An 18,979-nucleotide genomic window follows, 5' to 3' on the forward strand; every position below is an offset into this window, starting at 1 on the left:
TTGTTTGTCATATTATTATAACTAGATATATAACTTGATTGTTATTACTAACCACCTATAGATATAACTTGATTGTTATTACTAACCACCTATAGTGTTCGTTTACTTTTGAAAAATTAGAGATTAAATTCAAAATTTTGATAATCACAGGGATCATCCATATACTTTACTCAACATATTATTTTCATAATTTATTACTATCTAACTTTAAATATATATAAAAAACAAAATGTTGCAATACATCGCTAAAATCAAGCTAAAAATCTAACAATTATGTAAATATTTTTTGGATTCAAATTATTTTCGGTAATGTGGGAATTCTAATTGTAACTTTTTATTTCTCATTAAATATAATGTAATACGTAAATACAATAATAAGTATTATATAATATAATATATTTATTTTTGTATCATTTTCAAAGATTACATGTTTCTTTGATGAATTTTATAATAGTAACATTTATATTAACTCATTTATGTCAATTTGGTATATAAACGTATCCATCTTTTGTTTGCATTTACAAGAAATATTTATTATATAGTTTAGATTGTTCAACCCGTGTAACACACGAGGAACTAACCTAGTTGATATATAAATTACACAAAATACATATATTGAGCGACTATAGAATAATTTAAAATGTATAATCGAATAACACTAATAAAAGAAACTGAATACTTGAATGATTAAATCATACATTATGTTTTGAGGAACATAAATTCGATAGAAACCACACCCCAGACCCTTGCCTTCGGGTACCTCTTACCCGCAGCCCGTACACCGCCAGTCCTGCGGGTAGGGGTGGTCTTTGTGGTTGTCGATGGTTTGTGTGTAAAGGTAGGAGAGAGATAGAGAGAGTTGTGCGTATGGAGAGAGAGTGTGGGGTAAAATGGTGGGGTCCATGTTTTAGGGTAGTGGTGTCATTAAATCGGGTAATTTAGGGTAGTGGATGGTCTAAGTAACATGACGCACGAAGATTGGAGAGGGTTAGGATAGCCAGTCTGAGCAACGCTTCCCCTCTAACAAGAAAATGCTAGAGGCCAAAGAGGAATGATTACTATATATTAGTGTGATGGACTCAACTACATAGGCGAATCTATCAATTTGGATTGAACCAGCTATGTACATTTTATTCGAAAGAGCACATCAATTATTTTGGCAATGAAGGGGGCTGTCAAGTAGAGGTGCATAAAATAACTGGTTAGTAGTTATTTTTAACCCTAGATTAGTAACCGGTTATTGATATTTAGTATAGGAACCGGTTATTAACTGGCAACCAGTTAACCGACAAAATTGAAAAAAAAAATCAAAAAACCGGTTAAAGTAATTAACCGGACCAGTTATAAAAATAACCAGTTAAACTAATAACCGGTTAAAGTCAAAAAGTCAAATTAACTGGTATAACCAGTTACCCAAACCAGTTATTAAAATTAACCGATTTGTCCACCTCTGCTGTAAAGTGTTAAGTGTCAACGACGAGAACCACTTGAATCAATTGAAGACTGAACTTGAAAGTGGGCTTGGGCTAAATTTATTCATGGGCTTGGTTACAAGGGAATTGTAAAATAACGCATCATAACAGACAATTATTTACCAACATGAAATTGAAGAGTGAACTTGAAAGTGGGCTTGGGCTAAATTTATTCATGGGCTCGGTTACAAGGTGATAGGTTTACGGAGAAAACCTACAAACTCCCAAGATAGATAACCCTTAGAGGAGGTCAAGCTCCAAGAACAAAGATAAAGAAAAGAATATTTTTAACTTCAATATTCTCTATCTATTCTACTGACAAAACGTTTACATATATATGAAAGAAACTTGATAATGGATCCTAAATAAATGCAACTAAAGATAATGGGGCAGAATATGGAAACGTGCTGCATAAATACACTCCTAATAACATGCATGCAATACTTGGAATAAAATAAACTAATTGTGTTTCCTAATTGAACGGGTCTTCAACTCGCCGGTTATCCATCTGATTCGTGGAGCGATTTGGGTTACTAGTCTGGATACCCGACCCGTATCAATACTCCCGCCCTAAAAAACGTCCTTGTCCTCAAGGACGGAATGCATGTCCATGGTGGTCGCCATTCGAGTCGTACCACCGCATTAGGATCGGTCTCAACATAGTGGCACGGTGGCAACCACGGTGGTCTCCATTCCCTTCTGCCGAAGGCATTCGGTTCTGCATCATTGAACTTGGAGCATCGGTTTTCGAATGAGACATGACCATCGAGCAAGATGAATTTATATAGCACCGGTATGGAGATCTTGTTGGTGAGAATGGCAGCTTGAGGGTAGATGAAATCTAATGGTGACTGTTGTGGCGATGATGTCGGAATTGGTGGTGAAGCGACCCTTCCAAGAGACGATGTCGGTGGTATTGGCGGTTCTTGGCATGGAAGTGACGGTGGCGGTACGGGGCTAAGCGGTGGTGGTCGGAAATGATGAAGCATTGCAATTGTGAAAGATTTCCAGTTGAGGCGTTCGGGTCCTCGATACCATGAATTGAACCAAGAAAACGGTTCATCATTGAAGTACTCAACAACATATGGAAAACGTTCTTCCTCATAAATTGCATAAAAGGAAAAGAACCGTTCAGCATCATGAATCCATCGGGTAGGATTGTAACCGGTGAAGCGAGATAGAGACGTGACGTCCTCGAGTTCTTCCAAAGCCATGGAGGCTAAGGCTCAATGAAAGCACCAATTGATAGGGTTTACGGAGAAAACCTACAAACTCCCAAGATAGATAACCCTTAGAGGAGGTCAAGCTCCAAGAACAAAGATAAAGAAAAGACTATTTTTAACTTCAATATTCTCTATCTATTCTACTGACAAAACGTTTACATATATATGAAAGAAACTTGATAATGGATCCTAAATAAATGCAACTAAAGATAATGGGGCAGAATATGGAAACGTGCTGCATACAAGGGAACTAAAAAAACGCAGCATAACAGACAATTATTTACTAACATGAAAGTGGGCTTGGGCTATATTTATTATGTGCTACAGTTAGGGCACTATTTTTTTTTAAACGGTGACTTTCTTGTGTTTAGTCACCGCACTCCTTGAATTGGAGAGCCCCGTGGCCAGACTATGTTGTCTTAACCAGGCCCACGCTGGCTTCAGAGTTTGGCTTAGGTGTTCCCCCGGAAAAACCATACCATCGGCTGCCACTTTAGAGTTAGGGGCACTATTGATTCACAGAAAGCAGTTTATCAGCTGCGGTGGTGGAGATCGAGGAACAAAAAAAATAGAGCTGGAGGATGCTGGTGGGTTGGGGTTTGTGCAGGTCAAACTGAAAAGAAAAAAGAACAGGAAAAAATTTACTTCTTTGCTTTTTTAGATATATTTTTGATGTAAAGTTAAAATCTTTACAAAGTTTGCTTGTTTTGATTGAGTAGTTACTTTCATATGATTTCATATGTCATATGATCATCGTTGGGATTAAGGTTTCGTTATTATTGTTTAACTTTGATGTGTAGCATTTATATCCGATTATCCCACACTTTAATATTTATCAAACAGTGTTGGTCGAGTACATTTTGCAGTTTAATTTTTATAATCAAACAATATACATAACACTAAGTACATGCTTCTTGTGATACCATACCCTATTTACCTTAGTTGTATAGGTTAATAGGTTTTTGCATGACTTGACGACAACCATCACCCCTATTATTAATCCACATATAGGACATTTCCATCGTCCCTAAAGAAACTTGATCTCGGTTTGATATTGTTAAATACAACTTCGTTTTTGTGCTTTCACAAAACCAAAAATAATTTTCATGTTTTGTCTATGAGGATTCATGAGGCATGTCAGTTCCACCTGAATTGCAGTATCACCTGAATTTCCAAGAATTATTCAAATTCAGAAATTTTAATTCCCCCTAATTCTTAGTAAATTCACAACATCTTCAAAATGCGGAAATTTAACATTTTGGTCCATAATAGTCACATATCAAGAACGTCAGATCATCAGACAACTAGAATGATCCAAGAATACCATCCCCACAGTCTTAAACAAAACACATTTCCAACATCACGAACTGATCTAACAGATTCCCGAACACCCATATTTGACGTTGAAAACCGAATACATATAATCCAGAAAAACATGTTGCCAAAATTTACCACAACAATCATCCCATTGTTATGAATTTCCAGAAAAAATTTTGTTCATGAAAGTTTTTCAAATATATATATTTTTTTAAGATGATTGTATCTTGGTCACATCAGGACTCAATACATCAAGACGAATCAGTTTGAAATTAACATCCTCAGCCTAAACACTTGATACGAATGAACACATGTTAGCGAATGAAACATCATGTAGCGAAAGAGGGTTTATTTTAATGAATGAGTATCCTTTAGTGAATGAGATACTTTTCAGTGAATGACTTGCTGATTTGCTAAGAATTTCTGATGAATGAACCCTATTTGCTAAAGACATTAAACGAATAAGACATGATTCGCTAAAGATATTTGACGAATGAGACCTAACGAATGTCATATTCGCTACCATTCTACTAGCGAATGTCCCTATTTGTTGCAAATTTCTAAGCGAACGAACCTATTTGCTAAAGGCTTTTAGCAAATGACACCTAAGATCTCTAGTGACGATTACAGTTTTGGTGGTCATTCGGGCGACCCTTTTCACCGGAAAAGAGTAAAAGCTTTGTTTCTACGATTTTTCACATGAAATTCCTATTAGACGATTCATAATCACAATTCTAATAATACTATTCAATCAATTTCAACTTTCAAACACTATTTGATTCAACTTGATACTTTAAACAATTCGACACTTCAAAATCCACTATAACCAATTTCAATCAATTTTTTCACCAAAATACTTCAAAATCAATCACAATTCCAGAGCACGATGAACTAATCGATTGTTAGGTTGATTAGCTCGGGTATCGTGGCTCTGACACAACTTGTAGGATCGAAAAACACGCATAGAAAGATTAAATTTGAAACAAACAAAGTTTGAGATAAACACTACAATCGGTACATAAACGTTTAGATAATCGACACGGATTTATTATACCTAAAAAGTTTACATCATGAGGGATTAGGAAATCAAGTGTGATCTCCCCCTCAAACTTACACACTCATACCGAAACACACGAATGAACATGGTATTTACATGCCTTATTCTATTCGCTAATATCATCCTAGCGAATGGGAGTCATTCGTTAATAACTACATGCGAATGAGCTTATTTATTAAACACTTGTCAGCGAATGACTCATTCGCTAACCATATTAAGCGAATAGACCCCATTCGCCAACATCCCCTAGCGAATTGACCCATGTTTATTCATTTAACACATGTATTCAGCATACGACCAATCTAGCCTATTCGAACAAATACTCCACCAAACACTAATGAATATCCAAATGTGAACACTCAGACCACCTGACATTTTGGTTTTTGGATGAATAGGAGGGAAACAAACATATGTGTGGATCTAATAGGGGTTTCCTGTCACAACCTCTGACCCCACCCAGGTTGGGAGTCGTGAGTAGCTACAACGGTGGTACCAGTGTTTATTAAATTCACAGCAGAAAAATTCATCAGGGTCGTAGTTAGGAAAAATATCCTTGACCACCTGTACGATACCCTGTCCGATTGATCATAAAACCAATCAACGGATGCCAAAGTGTTGCCTGAATAAGTCTATATATGCTTTGTTTATAAGGTCCATAGTGACTTTACAATCCATTAAGATATGGCTAACATATTCTTGATCTTCATTACAAATCGGACTCACACCCTTTCTCTGTCGAGATTAATTTATTTGATAAATGATTGTTCGCAAAACAAATATTTAACTTCAACTTGAAAAGTAGACAAAAATCCCGAGGTCATGAATATAGTGCCCAATCTCATAAGAAATTATGTATTCGATTGTATATATAAAGATACAGTGACGATAATCTCAAAAAAAAAAAAAAAAAAAAAAAAAAAAAAACTAACAAATTCTGTATGTATAGATAATTAAAATAAACCCTAATATATTCTTATTTAACAATATATTCTACAAAGCATAAGATAAATAAGATGGGTAAGAATACATCATAGAGTGAAAAGTGTAGAAAAAGGGATTGTCATACCCCTTAGTGGCGGAACTAGAAGAAATATTCAGGGGTATCCCAAATTTTTTTACGATACATTTATAGAACATAATTTTTTTTTACCTACATTACAGGGCGGGGCCGATCCTGAAAATTCAAGTGCCCTGGGTGAGCCAAAAAAAAGGCCCTTAGGCCTTACCGAATTAAATTTTATAAACTAGTTTTTTTTTAAGTTATTAGTATTTAGGTTAACGAATCAATATTGAGCATATCACATTTGGGCTAGGCTTTATGAATTAATATTGGCAATAAGTTTTTAGATATTAGATTGGGCTAGGTTTATTTTTAATTTTTAGATCAAAATTAAACAATTCAAGAACTCAAGAAGAAAAGAAATAAAGAATACTCACAATCACAATTAGCACGACAATCTAATACACTATTGGGTTATTATTTGGTTATTTGGGCTAATTACTATTGGGCTATCATTTGTTTTTTTTGGGCTAATATAATCAGTATTATTTGGGCTTGATTTCAGTTTGTAATTTTTTTTTTCAGGGGTGTCCTAGTACTTGTTGAGGGGTGTCCTTAATATAAAAATCGAAAAATAAAATAAAATTTTACACTACCGGAAAAAAGTTGAGCCGTAGCCCGTGCTACACCCCAACCTACATTAGGTCCGCCCCTGACACCCCTATTTTCCACGTGTCACCGGTGGGCCCGGTGGGGGTTTCGTGACGTAGTTGGTATCGTCATAGTCAAACAATACAAAATATAAATGCACAGCGGAAGCAAAAGATAGATTTATTTCAACCAAATAAAATTGTAATATCAAGTATCACAACAGTTGAAATAGATCCATAGGTGGATCAAAACAAAGAGGAAACTTTTATTCAACAGACTTCATGCATCCTAAGCTTGCGAGACTTTTATTGATGCTAAGGAGTGGCCAGCCTATAACGCATAGTACCTGCACTCAGCCTTTTTGGAAAATACGTCAGTTTACACTGGTAAATACAATTTAACTGACTCATTTTGAAAAGGTTTAAAAATTGATTTGAATGCCCGCGGCACAAAACTTTTTATAACTTGGGATAATTATTTGCTTATAATCTTGTAAAAGAATTACATGTTTGTTATGCGTTCAGTTGTCCGGGTCGTGCCGGGTTAAAGATTAATAGACACACCACTTAGTATAATTCTGCCGCGAGACTTCTCTCGTATTGACGATTATACTTTATTGATTTGAATGCACTACGGGTGTACGCCTACACCCGTGTGCTAAGGTCGTGGCCATTCTTTGAATGATGCCAAGGATATCCGGGACATGGTCATTAAACCCCCAAAGGCGAACAAACAAAACAACATTTTCAAACGGGTCATTTTGACAACACTTAACCACCGACCGGTTAAGGTCAATTACCCGACCAAGCGGTATTTTATATACCGTACCCCAAGCCCGTATAAGGGAAAATAAGTTAAAAGTATTTACCTGAGCTAAATATAAATTTAATCCCAGCCGTATCAAATCAGCAAGTACAGATAGCTTTTACTGGGCTCCTATATCTGGAATGAAGGTTTTTAATAACCTATTAAAATCATAACGGGTCTTTTAATTCAGCCTAAGCTTAGACCGGTTAGATTTAAATGAAGAGTACGGTTTAAACGCACGATAAGGCGAAGACCGTCTTAGAATGTGGTTTTGACCCGACAAGCTTGCATACTTGTTTAATATGGGTAACTTAATCACATTCTGGATTTTGAGACAGAGATGATATGGTTTGACCCGTTTCGGCTAAAATGGGTAAACTAGTTACATAAGCCGATCTGAACGCGTAAAGTGCGTAACGAGTAACCATAAGAGTCATATACAAGTTTCCTAAGTTAATATGTCTTAAACATGGTGTGATATCAGTAAGATACCTTCCATTATGCCTCAAATGGTTTTAAACCCAAACTATGCCTCATATGGGCATTTTGGTCATTTTAAAGGGAGTAAAAGAGTTTAAATAATATTCTGATTTACAGGTCTGAATAAATCAGTAAATATACTTAATTAAATAAGTTATAACAGTAAGGTATCATATATATGTGAAATTTATTACTTATAACCATACTATGCTCCGTCGGGGCATTTTGGTAATTTCACATAGGCCTAAAAGGTCAAAACTGGAATTCTGAGTTTAAAATATTTGCCTACTGTTAGAATATAAAAATTTACTGAGTACATCAGTAGGTTTCAACCCCTTATGCTTAAAAAGGTTCTAGTACATACTTATGCGTTAAAAACGCTTAAAAAAAAGCGATTCGCAGCCATTTCCGGGTTTGGTATAGAAAGCTGATATTTTTAAAATTCCAGAAGGCTCAAAATATTTTATTTAACATATTAGATCAGTAGAAAAAGGTTTGGGGTCAATAGGATTTATAAAACTCATTTTATAGCCTAAAAGGACAAAACCGGCATTAGCCGAATTTAGCTTAGAACACAAGGGTCTATGAACGATTCCTGATCATTACAACTGTCCCTAGTGCATGAAAATCCATTTGTTCAGCCCCTGGTATCAGTTTACAGGCCCTTAAGTCGGTTAACAGCCCTGCAACTGGCATCTGCAGGTTTTCTGTCGCTGGCACTCTCTCGCGGGCCGCGTAAGCCCATAGGGGATTCTTATGCGGGCCGCCTGGACCTCCTGAACCAGCCAAACAAGTTTCAAACTTTGCATTTTTGGTCCCTGGTCCTTTGTAACGTGGTTTTAAGTCCCAAATTTGCTATTTCAGCCCTCTAACTTTATTTTTAAGGGCTTAAGGACCTTTACCAACTTAGTTAAGTCCCTTGATAACTTTGTGAACACCCGAAAGGCCTAGAATTTCATCGTTGACGCTTTTAACCCCTTGTACACGAATTTGATCATAACTTTCTCATACGATAACGAAACTTTATGAAATTTTTACCACATATTCTAGTGAGTATAATTTACCGTTACAAAGCTTCGGGTCTGCTAAAAGGTCACTCAGAGGTATACTTTACACATGTTGACACATTTAGCCCCTGTGGTTTGTAATTTCTCACTTTCTTTCATATTTAGCTTCGTATGATCCATGATTTATTCGTTTGAAGGTATAAACATCTTGTGGGGCTATTTTTAAATATATTTATTGTAACGCCCCAAAATTATGCAAATTAATTATGTTACTTAAGATGTCTAGTCATGTATTATTTTACCTAGTTAAGTATGTATATGTTAGTAACTTGATTAGAAGGAAGGTTATATGACAAATAAAATATCTAAGTAAATAGGAGGACTAAACTTGTTAAAAGGTTGAAAGTTTAATAAATAAAAGAAAAAAAAAATAAAAACACACACCCTGGTGTGATGGCGTGGATCGATCAGAGCAAAGGGGGGAGAAGACAAACCCTAACTTCATGAAATTCTCAAGAATTGAAAGAGATTAGGAGCCCAAACTAATGCATGAACTCGAAACCTCAATCATCTAAGCTTGTACAACAAGCGGTAAGTCGAATTTTCTGTTTTGAATGAATTGTAGGAAGTGGGTTTACACCCAATCATGAAATTATGTGGAAATTATATGTAATAGAGGGTTAGGGTTTCATAATGGTTCGAAATCTTTGCTTGATTTCTGATTGATTGAATGATTTAAGTATATTACCCAATTGTTGTGAAGAAATCATAAACCCAATGTTTTGCATGTATGCTATGATCTTGAATAGAGATAGAAAAATTAGTTAAGATGGTGTAGGATGGAAGAAAGCTATGAACTTGATTGATTCTTGTTAGATTAGAAGGTGAATAAGAAGAGTTATGCTATAAATACTTGTACACTATGCTTAATTAACGGTACGCCCACCAAGTGTATGATGAAATGCCTAAGTGACGATTTTAGATGAATTATGTATAATGATGGATGGGAAAAAGTATAGAATGTAATAATGAAGAATTATAGTGAAACCCATTTGTGCTAGTTGTATGGTGGAATCTAATAATTTTATGTTAGTGAAATTTATGTGAAGTTGAAGTATGAATGTATGTTGGTTGAAGATGATTATGTGAATTGGTTGAATTCATGTATTAAGAGCTTGTACAATGTGTTTATAATGTTGTATGCACACCAAGCGTTTGATGAAATGCTTGAATCATTAGCTAATGCACACATACATTCACGCATGTGTAGTTTCAATGTGGTTCATGTTCTATGTAAGAATTTGTGAGAATTATTGTATCATATGGTCTTTAACAAGTTTATGATGCTTAGCATAAATTGTGAACATGAATTGATGATTTAAAGTCGAGATTTAGTTCATAATTCCAAAGATTTACAAAGCTGATTGGAAGTAATTATTGTTGCGCACCTGTTTTGAAAAATTCGTATAAAATCAACCGTAGCTCGGTTTAAGGCATATGATATATCGTTGAAAAGGTTGTTTCGCATATTACATTTCATATTTGGTCATAAGAGGCTGGTTATGAGATTTAGTGGGTCAAAACAGCATGAAAAGTTAGTAAATTCGTTTTGACAGCAAGCTGTTTGGAAGCATTTCAGCTTCTGTGCTGATTTTGTAAAAATCATATAAAATCATAGGAATGTCCGATTGTTACGATCTTTATATGCTTAGAAAGATCTCTGAGTGTAGATCATATCATATTTGAACATGAAGAACTGAATCAGAAGATAAATGGGTTAAAATGTGCCGTGAACAGCTGCTGCGCAGAAAGTTGCTGCACAAATTTTAGTATAAACATTTAGTAAAAATAGTTGTATTGTTATGCATACTTGTATGAATCATGAACTACTGATTTTAATAAATTATTAGTAAGTTATTTGATTGTTTTAAGTGTCTAAAACACTTACCAACTAGTTTATGCATATAATTGCACCAACGGGTCGAAACGGGTTGTTGATAGAAAATAGTAGAATGGTATGAAATGTTTAACATATGAAGCAAGTTGCCTAAATTAGAAAAGGTTATCATTCTAAGTATGGAATTTTGAAAGAATAACGAACATGATGTAAATACATAATTATGCATGCTAGAAGCTCATGTATGACTGTTGTGATGATGGAATGATAAATTGTTAGATTGATTAGCATTGTAGTATTATGATACATGTTGAACTCGTTAAGCGATTGACACGTGAATAGAAGTGTGATTAGTGATGCGTATGATTATGTATACTAACTATTGAATGGATGTAATGGAATGAGATAATAGGAACGTGTCAAGGAGAGGTCAAGCATAGGAGGATAACGGGTCAAGATAAGGCAAGATGACAAATACACTTATTGGAGTACTCGAGGTAAGTGAATTTCGATTCACTTTTTAGTAGGTTTAATAGATTTTAATACTTATGTTTACGAAACATCATGAAAGAACATGTAATAATCAGAAGTACAAAGCCAATAATGCCTCATTATTGAAGAAGGTTGTATTTAAGCCGAAAGTAAATTGGTGGGTTTAAACGGGTCGAATTTTATGTGCATATGTTGCGTAATGAAATGAAATTCGTTATGGTTAAGACCTTGGGTAAGAATTTTAGTCATTATGTAAGGGGAACATTTCCCGGACCATTAGGTACAAGTTTTATATGATTCGGTTGTCGGTCAATGAATGAACGGATTGTTTCGTTTTAGTGTAGGAAATTTTATAAGTATATGTGTATAGGAATCCAAAGGCCACGTGGGTTGAATCGTAGATTGTCTATACTATGTAAAGTTTTGAATGTGACATTCCGACATAAACCTACATGTAAAAGAAGCTTGTGTATATATTCGTGATTAATTGATTGTGCGAAGGAAGGAACATTGGCATGAATGAAGGTACGCACATATATATATAAGTGTATATATATATATATATATATATGTATGTATGTATGATAATAAGTACGTAGGTGTGAATGTATGTGTGAATGAATGTTCAATGCTTAAGACATATGCATGAACGTATCAAAGGGTTCGAGTATTTATGGATACTAATGATGTGCGTTGAGTTGGAATGTAATGTAGGTATGGGGTCGTTGGCTTCATGAAGAAATGGAGCTGGATTTGGATAAGAGTATTTAAGAAAGCGCTTGGACAATTCCACGACTACTTTATAGAATGCTCTACGAAATTTTATTATATAGTTTAATGTTGAATGGTATGTTAATAACTAATGGTTTGGTTGTACGTGGTGTCCACAGGTATCGCTTGGGTTTTCTCTACTTTTATTGAAGTGAAGCGGACTTAGTTCGAGTTGAGAGCAAGGATTGTACGGGGTAGAATGGTCACATAGTGTAACTCATATAGGTTTTGAAGTATTAATGTTATAAAACGTTATAAATCCGTTTTAATGAATATATGGCATTTCGCATTTGAACTTTCATGTGTTTGATATGTCTATTAAAGAACGAAATTTTTGGGCTCTTGTTTTCCGCTGCGTCGTATTTTAAGTTATTACGCGTTAGTCTTACAGGGAATTGTTCTTATTACGAACGGGTCATGCCCGAATTTTGTTAAATAATAGTATGATAATATTACATTTTGGAATGTGTAATTTGGGCTTAACAAGTTGGTATCAGAGCCCTGGTTTGAGAGAATTAAGTACGAGAGTATAAGTACTTGAACTCAAACCTGTGTGCTCTTGTGATAAGGAACCCGTACAATCCATGACTCGATCAAGATCTAAAGGTAGAAATGGAACGAAAATGTGTAAGTATGTATTAGATTATGTATTGAAAGAAACTAATAGTGTGTTATGTGCAAGGTAAGCTTAAGATCTTGAAGAGGACGATCCGTGAATACAGAATGGGATGAACGCTAAGGCGGGCAAAGGTGCAAATAGGCAAATTAACCCCAGGTACACATTACTAATATGTATGAGTACCGATGTCAAAAGAAAAAGGAAGGGGTCTCCTTGGGAGGGAAATTATTAAACGAAAGACAATGATGTGGTCTTGGGGAAGTTTTAGAAATGTGCACGAAACTGAAACCCATTTCTCGGGCATAAGGCGATGATTACACGAAGGCACGAAACTAGTGTGTGAATTGCGCACCTGGCCAGTACGCAAGAAGCATATGACGTTCGTGAGACCGTGGCAATTATTGCAGGTATGTCCGGTAGAACTGGGTAGCAGGTGGGCGCTATGTTGTAGCGAATCCGAAATAGCAAATCCATTGCGGATTTGGTTATGCTAACGAAGGTTATGAAAAGTTATGCGAGTCGACCGGTTCTAGCGAACAAGTCGAATAAGAATAAGCTACCATCCGTTTTGAACGGGTGATTTTGAATGCTCTAATGAATGCTAGAAGCTTAATCCGTTATACGGATTGAAAGAAGAAGTTATGATTAAATGTGAAAAACCCAATTATTTGGGTAGTGGAAAATGTGTATGCTTAACTCTCGTTGAGAGTGTTTATGCCAAACCCAATTATTTGGGTAGTGGAATGTGTATGCTTAACTCTCGTTGAGAGTGTTTATGCCAAACCCAATTATTTGGGTAGTGGAATGTGTATGCTTAACTCTCTTTGAGAGTGTTTATGCCAAACCCAATTACTTGGGTAGTCGAATGTGTAAGAAAGAAGAAAGCTCATATGTGGATGGAACTAAAATGAAGTGATTATGATTCGACAACTGAGATGACTAACTTTAAAATCTTGTTGCCGAAGGTAGGTAAAACTTTAAGTTTTTGCTAGAGCACATGTAAGAAAGAAAAGGTACGAATGATATGTTTGAAGCCGATAGTGTGTAAGTTAAGATTTTTCCTTAAGGCGGATGTGGGATTTTAAGTTCATATGATATAATGTGAATTTACAAGCGTGTAGGAAGAAACGGGAGGTTAAACGGGTAAACGGTTCAAAAGACACGCGCGTTTTAGTGCGTTCGGACGACGAAACGGATCTGCAGTAAAGGGACTTTTCTAGAGGCCGTCGCCGACGGGTTCCCACCCCGTCGCCGACGGGCTCCCAAAAGTGTGAAAGAGGCCGACGGCCTAACCGACTGGTTACGGGTTAAATTGGACGACGGGCATTTTAAGAGGCCGTCGCCGACGGGTGCCCACCCCGTCGCCGACGGGCTGTCTAGCCCACTTCTCCGTTTTGCTTAATTTTGCATTTCCAAATGATCCGTAACGCATTCCGATGATTCGTAAAGTTTCTTATGAGCATATAGGGATGTACATAAGTAGATAAGCGTGTAAGTATGTTTATATGTAACCGTATATGTACGTAGAACTTATGCAAGTAGGTATGCGCGAAAGTATGTAAGTTTATAGTGTGGGAACAAGTACTAGTTATGTATGTATAAATGTGTATGTATAGATATCGGTTTATGTAGGTACGCAAGTATTTATATAAGAGCACAAGCATCATGCGAATGAATATGAAAATGTGTACGTATGTATGCATGATGATATGTATGAGCGTATGCATGTATGCGAAAAATATAGGAAATGTGTGTACGTATGTAGATGTATAAATATATGAGTATGTAAGTACATATATGATGTATGAGTAGAATGAAATAAATCGATTTATTTCGATTAGTAAATGTATGAATGTAATATGCTTAAATAGGAAATTAGAAACAAGCCGTAGACTTAAGTTTGTATGAATAATAATTGTATACAATTGGAATAGATTCAATGAATGAAATGCAAGGGATGATATGTGCTAGAAACTAGCAATATGAAATGAAGGACACTAATAAGAGCTCTGGAGCAGAATCTAACATAAGTATAGTTATGAAAGTAACTTACTTATTATAAGGGCATAGGAACGATGTGTACGATTACGTACATACATGAATTAAACATTTGCCAAGATCCCAAATGTGTTTAGGTTGTAGTAAGTATAGTGGATGAACAACTTGAAAGAGGTAAGAGTAGAATGGTCTAGTTTGAATGAGAAAGGTTTCGGGGACGAAACCTCTTTTAAGGGGGGTAGACTTGTAACGCCCCAAAATTATGCAAATTAATTATGTTACTTAAGATGTCTAGTCATGTATTATTTTACCTAGTTAAGTATGTATATGTTAGTAACTTGATTAGAAGGAAGGTTATATGACAAATAAAATATCTAAGTAAATAGGAGGACTAAACTTGTTAAAAGGTTGAAAGTTTAATAAATAAAAGAAAAAAAAAATAAAAACACACACCCTGGTGTGATGGCGTGGATCGATCAGAGCAAAGGGGGGAGAAGACAAACCCTAACTTCATGAAATTCTCAAGAATTGAAAGAGATTAGGAGCCCAAACTAATGCATGAACTCGAAACCTCAATCATCTAAGCTTGTACAACAAGCGGTAAGTCGAATTTTCTGTTTTGAATGAATTGTAGGAAGTGGGTTTACACCCAATCATGAAATTATGTGGAAATTATATGTAATAGAGGGTTAGGGTTTCATAATGGTTCGAAATCTTTGCTTGATTTCTGATTGATTGAATGATTTAAGTATATTACCCAATTGTTGTGAAGAAATCATAAACCCAATGTTTTGCATGTATGCTATGATCTTGAATAGAGATAGAAAAATTAGTTAAGATGGTGTAGGATGGAAGAAAGCTATGAACTTGATTGATTCTTGTTAGATTAGAAGGTGAATAAGAAGAGTTATGCTATAAATACTTGTACACTATGCTTAATTAACGGTACGCCCACCAAGTGTATGATGAAATGCCTAAGTGACGATTTTAGATGAATTATGTATAATGATGGATGGGAAAAAGTATAGAATGTAATAATGAAGAATTATAGTGAAACCCATTTGTGCTAGTTGTATGGTGGAATCTAATAATTTTATGTTAGTGAAATTTATGTGAAGTTGAAGTATGAATGTATGTTGGTTGAAGATGATTATGTGAATTGGTTGAATTCATGTATTAAGAGCTTGTACAATGTGTCTATAATGTTGTATGCACACCAAGCGTTTGATGAAATGCTTGAATCATTAGCTAATGCACACATACATTCACGCATGTGTAGTTTCAATGTGGTTCATGTTCTATGTAAGAATTTGTGAGAATTATTGTATCATATGGTCTTTAACAAGTTTATGATGCTTAGCATAAATTGTGAACATGAATTGATGATTTAAAGTCGAGATTTAGTTCATAATTCCAAAGATTTACAAAGCTGATTGGAAGTAATTATTGTTGCGCACCTGTTTTGAAAAATTCGTATAAAATCAACCGTAGCTCGGTTTAAGGCATATGATATATCGTTGAAAAGGTTGTTTCGCATATTACATTTCATATTTGGTCATAAGAGGCTGGTTATGAGATTTAGTGGGTCAAAACAACATGAAAAGTTAGTAAATTCGTTTTGACAGCAAGCTGTTTGGAAGCATTTCAGCTTCTGTGCTGATTTTGTAAAAATCATATAAAATCATAGGAATGTCCGATTGTTACGATCTTTATATGCTTAGAAAGATCTCTGAGTGTAGATCATATCATATTTGAACATGAAGAACTGAATCAGAAGATAAATGGGTTAAAATGTGCCGTGAACAGCTGCTGCGCAGAAAGTTGCTGCACAAATTTTAGTATAAACATTTAGTAAAAATAGTTGTATTGTTATGCATACTTGTATGAATCATGAACTACTGATTTTAATAAATTATTAGTAAGTTATTTGATTGTTTTAAGTGTCTAAAACACTTACCAACTAGTTTATGCATATAATTGCACCAACGGGTCGAAACGGGTTGTTGATAGAAAATAGTAGAATGGTATGAAATGTTTAACATATGAAGCAAGTTGCCTAAATTAGAAAAGGTTATCATTCTAAGTATGGAATTTTGAAAGAATAACGAACATGATGTAAATACATAATTATGCATGCTAGAAGCTCATGTATGACTGTTGTGATGATGGAATGATAAATTGTTAGATTGATTAGCATTGTAGTATTATGATACATGTTGAACTCGTTAAGCGATTGACACGTGAATAGAAGTGTGATTAGTGATGCGTATGATTATGTATACTAACTATTGAATGGATGTAATGGAATGAGATAATAGGAACGTGTCAAGGAGAGGTCAAGCATAGGAGGATAACGGGTCAAGATAAGGCAAGATGACAAATACACTTATTGGAGTACTCGAGGTAAGTGAATTTCGATTCACTTTTTAGTAGGTTTAATAGATTTTAATACTTATGTTTACGAAACATCATGAAAGAACATGTAATAATCAGAAGTACAAAGCCAATAATGCCTCATTATTGAAGAAGGTTGTATTTAAGCCGAAAGTAAATTGGTGGGTTTAAACGGGTCGAATTTTATGTGCATATGTTGCGTAATGAAATGAAATTCGTTATGGTTAAGACCTTGGGTAAGAATTTTAGTCATTATGTAAGGGGAACATTTCCCGGACCATTAGGTACAAGTTTTATATGATTCGGTTGTCGGTCAATGAATGAACGGATTGTTTCGTTTTAGTGTAGGAAATTTTATAAGTATATGTGTATAGGAATCCAAAGGCCACGTGGGTTGAATCGTAGATTGTCTATACTATGTAAAGTTTTGAATGTGACATTCCGACATAAACCTACATGTAAAAGAAGCTTGTGTATATATTCGTGATTAATTGATTGTGCGAAGGAAGGAACATTGGCATGAATGAAGGTACGCACATATATATATAAGTGTATATATATATATATATATGTATGTATGTATGATAATAAGTACGTAGGTGTGAATGTATGTGTGAATGAATGTTCAATGCTTAAGACATATGCATGAACGTATCAAAGGGTTCGAGTATTTATGGATACTAATGATGTGCGTTGAGTTGGAATGTAATGTAGGTATGGGGTCGTTGGCTTCATGAAGAAATGGAGCTGGATTTGGATAAGAGTATTTAAGAAAGCGCTTGGACAATTCCACGACTACTTTATAGAATGCTCTACGAAATTTTATTATATAGTTTAATGTTGAATGGTATGTTAATAACTAATGGTTTGGTTGTACGTGGTGTCCACAGGTATCGCTTGGGTTTTCTCTACTTTTATTGAAGTGAAGCGGACTTAGTTCGAGTTGAGAGCAAGGATTGTACGGGGTAGAATGGTCACATAGTGTAACTCATATAGGTTTTGAAGTATTAATGTTATAAAACGTTATAAATCCGTTTTAATGAATATATGGAATTTCGCATTTGAACTTTCATGTGTTTGATATGTCTATTAAAGAACGAAATTTTTGGGCTCTTGTTTTCCGCTGCGTCGTATTTTAAGTTATTACGCGTTAGTCTTACAGGGAATTGTTCTTATTACGAACGGGTCATGCCCGAATTTTGTTAAATAATAGTATGATAATATTACATTTTGGAATGTGTAATTTGGGCGTAACATTTATCCATCGTTGACACTTTGGACCCTTATATTTACATAGTTTCCCCGTTTGTCAACTTTAGTCCCTCTAAAGTATTCTTTCACATGTTCAGAGCTTATGACATGTGTTCATACATTATTGGACATAAATTTTCAAGGTGTTACAGGGATCAAGTGTGAATGGCCGGTAGTTTTGTCTAAGAGAAAAAATAATACGCACATGCAAGTCACATGCATAGAAACATGCACATGCAAGTCACATGCTAACCCCTATTTTTATAGAGGAAGGTTAACGTACATTACGGCTTAACGTACATCACGTACAACAGGTAATTACGCACGTTCATTATAAAATCACGCACCTTATAACTCAAAAATCCAAAATCACGCATATTGAAACACAATAATCACGCATATTGAAAACATTAATCACGCATGTTATAGAACAAATCACGCACGTTGTCGTACGTGAAATACGTTAAGCCGTAATGTACGATATACTTTCTCATTTTTATAAATGTCCGTAACTTTTCTATACATCATTTGTTTAAAAAAAAT

At 35.0% G+C, this 18,979-nt stretch overlaps 2 long non-coding RNA genes across 2 annotated transcripts; both read left to right on the forward strand.

The window, feature by feature from the left end:
* Positions 1-9,274: 9,274 nt before the first annotated feature.
* On the forward strand, positions 9,275-12,473 carry LOC110921232. The gene is made up of 2 exons (XR_002582268.2): positions 9,275-9,605; positions 11,324-12,473. It is a non-coding gene; the product is annotated as an uncharacterized LOC110921232 (long non-coding RNA).
* Positions 12,474-13,903: 1,430 nt separating this feature from the next.
* On the forward strand, positions 13,904-18,417 carry LOC110921233. The gene is made up of 2 exons (XR_002582269.2): positions 13,904-15,391; positions 17,110-18,417. It is a non-coding gene; the product is annotated as an uncharacterized LOC110921233 (long non-coding RNA).
* The last annotated feature ends 562 nt before the right edge of the window (positions 18,418-18,979 follow it).

Source organism: Helianthus annuus, chromosome 17 (assembly GCF_002127325.2).
Source record: "Helianthus annuus cultivar XRQ/B chromosome 17, HanXRQr2.0-SUNRISE, whole genome shotgun sequence".
NCBI classification, from domain to species: domain Eukaryota; kingdom Viridiplantae; phylum Streptophyta; class Magnoliopsida; order Asterales; family Asteraceae; genus Helianthus; species Helianthus annuus.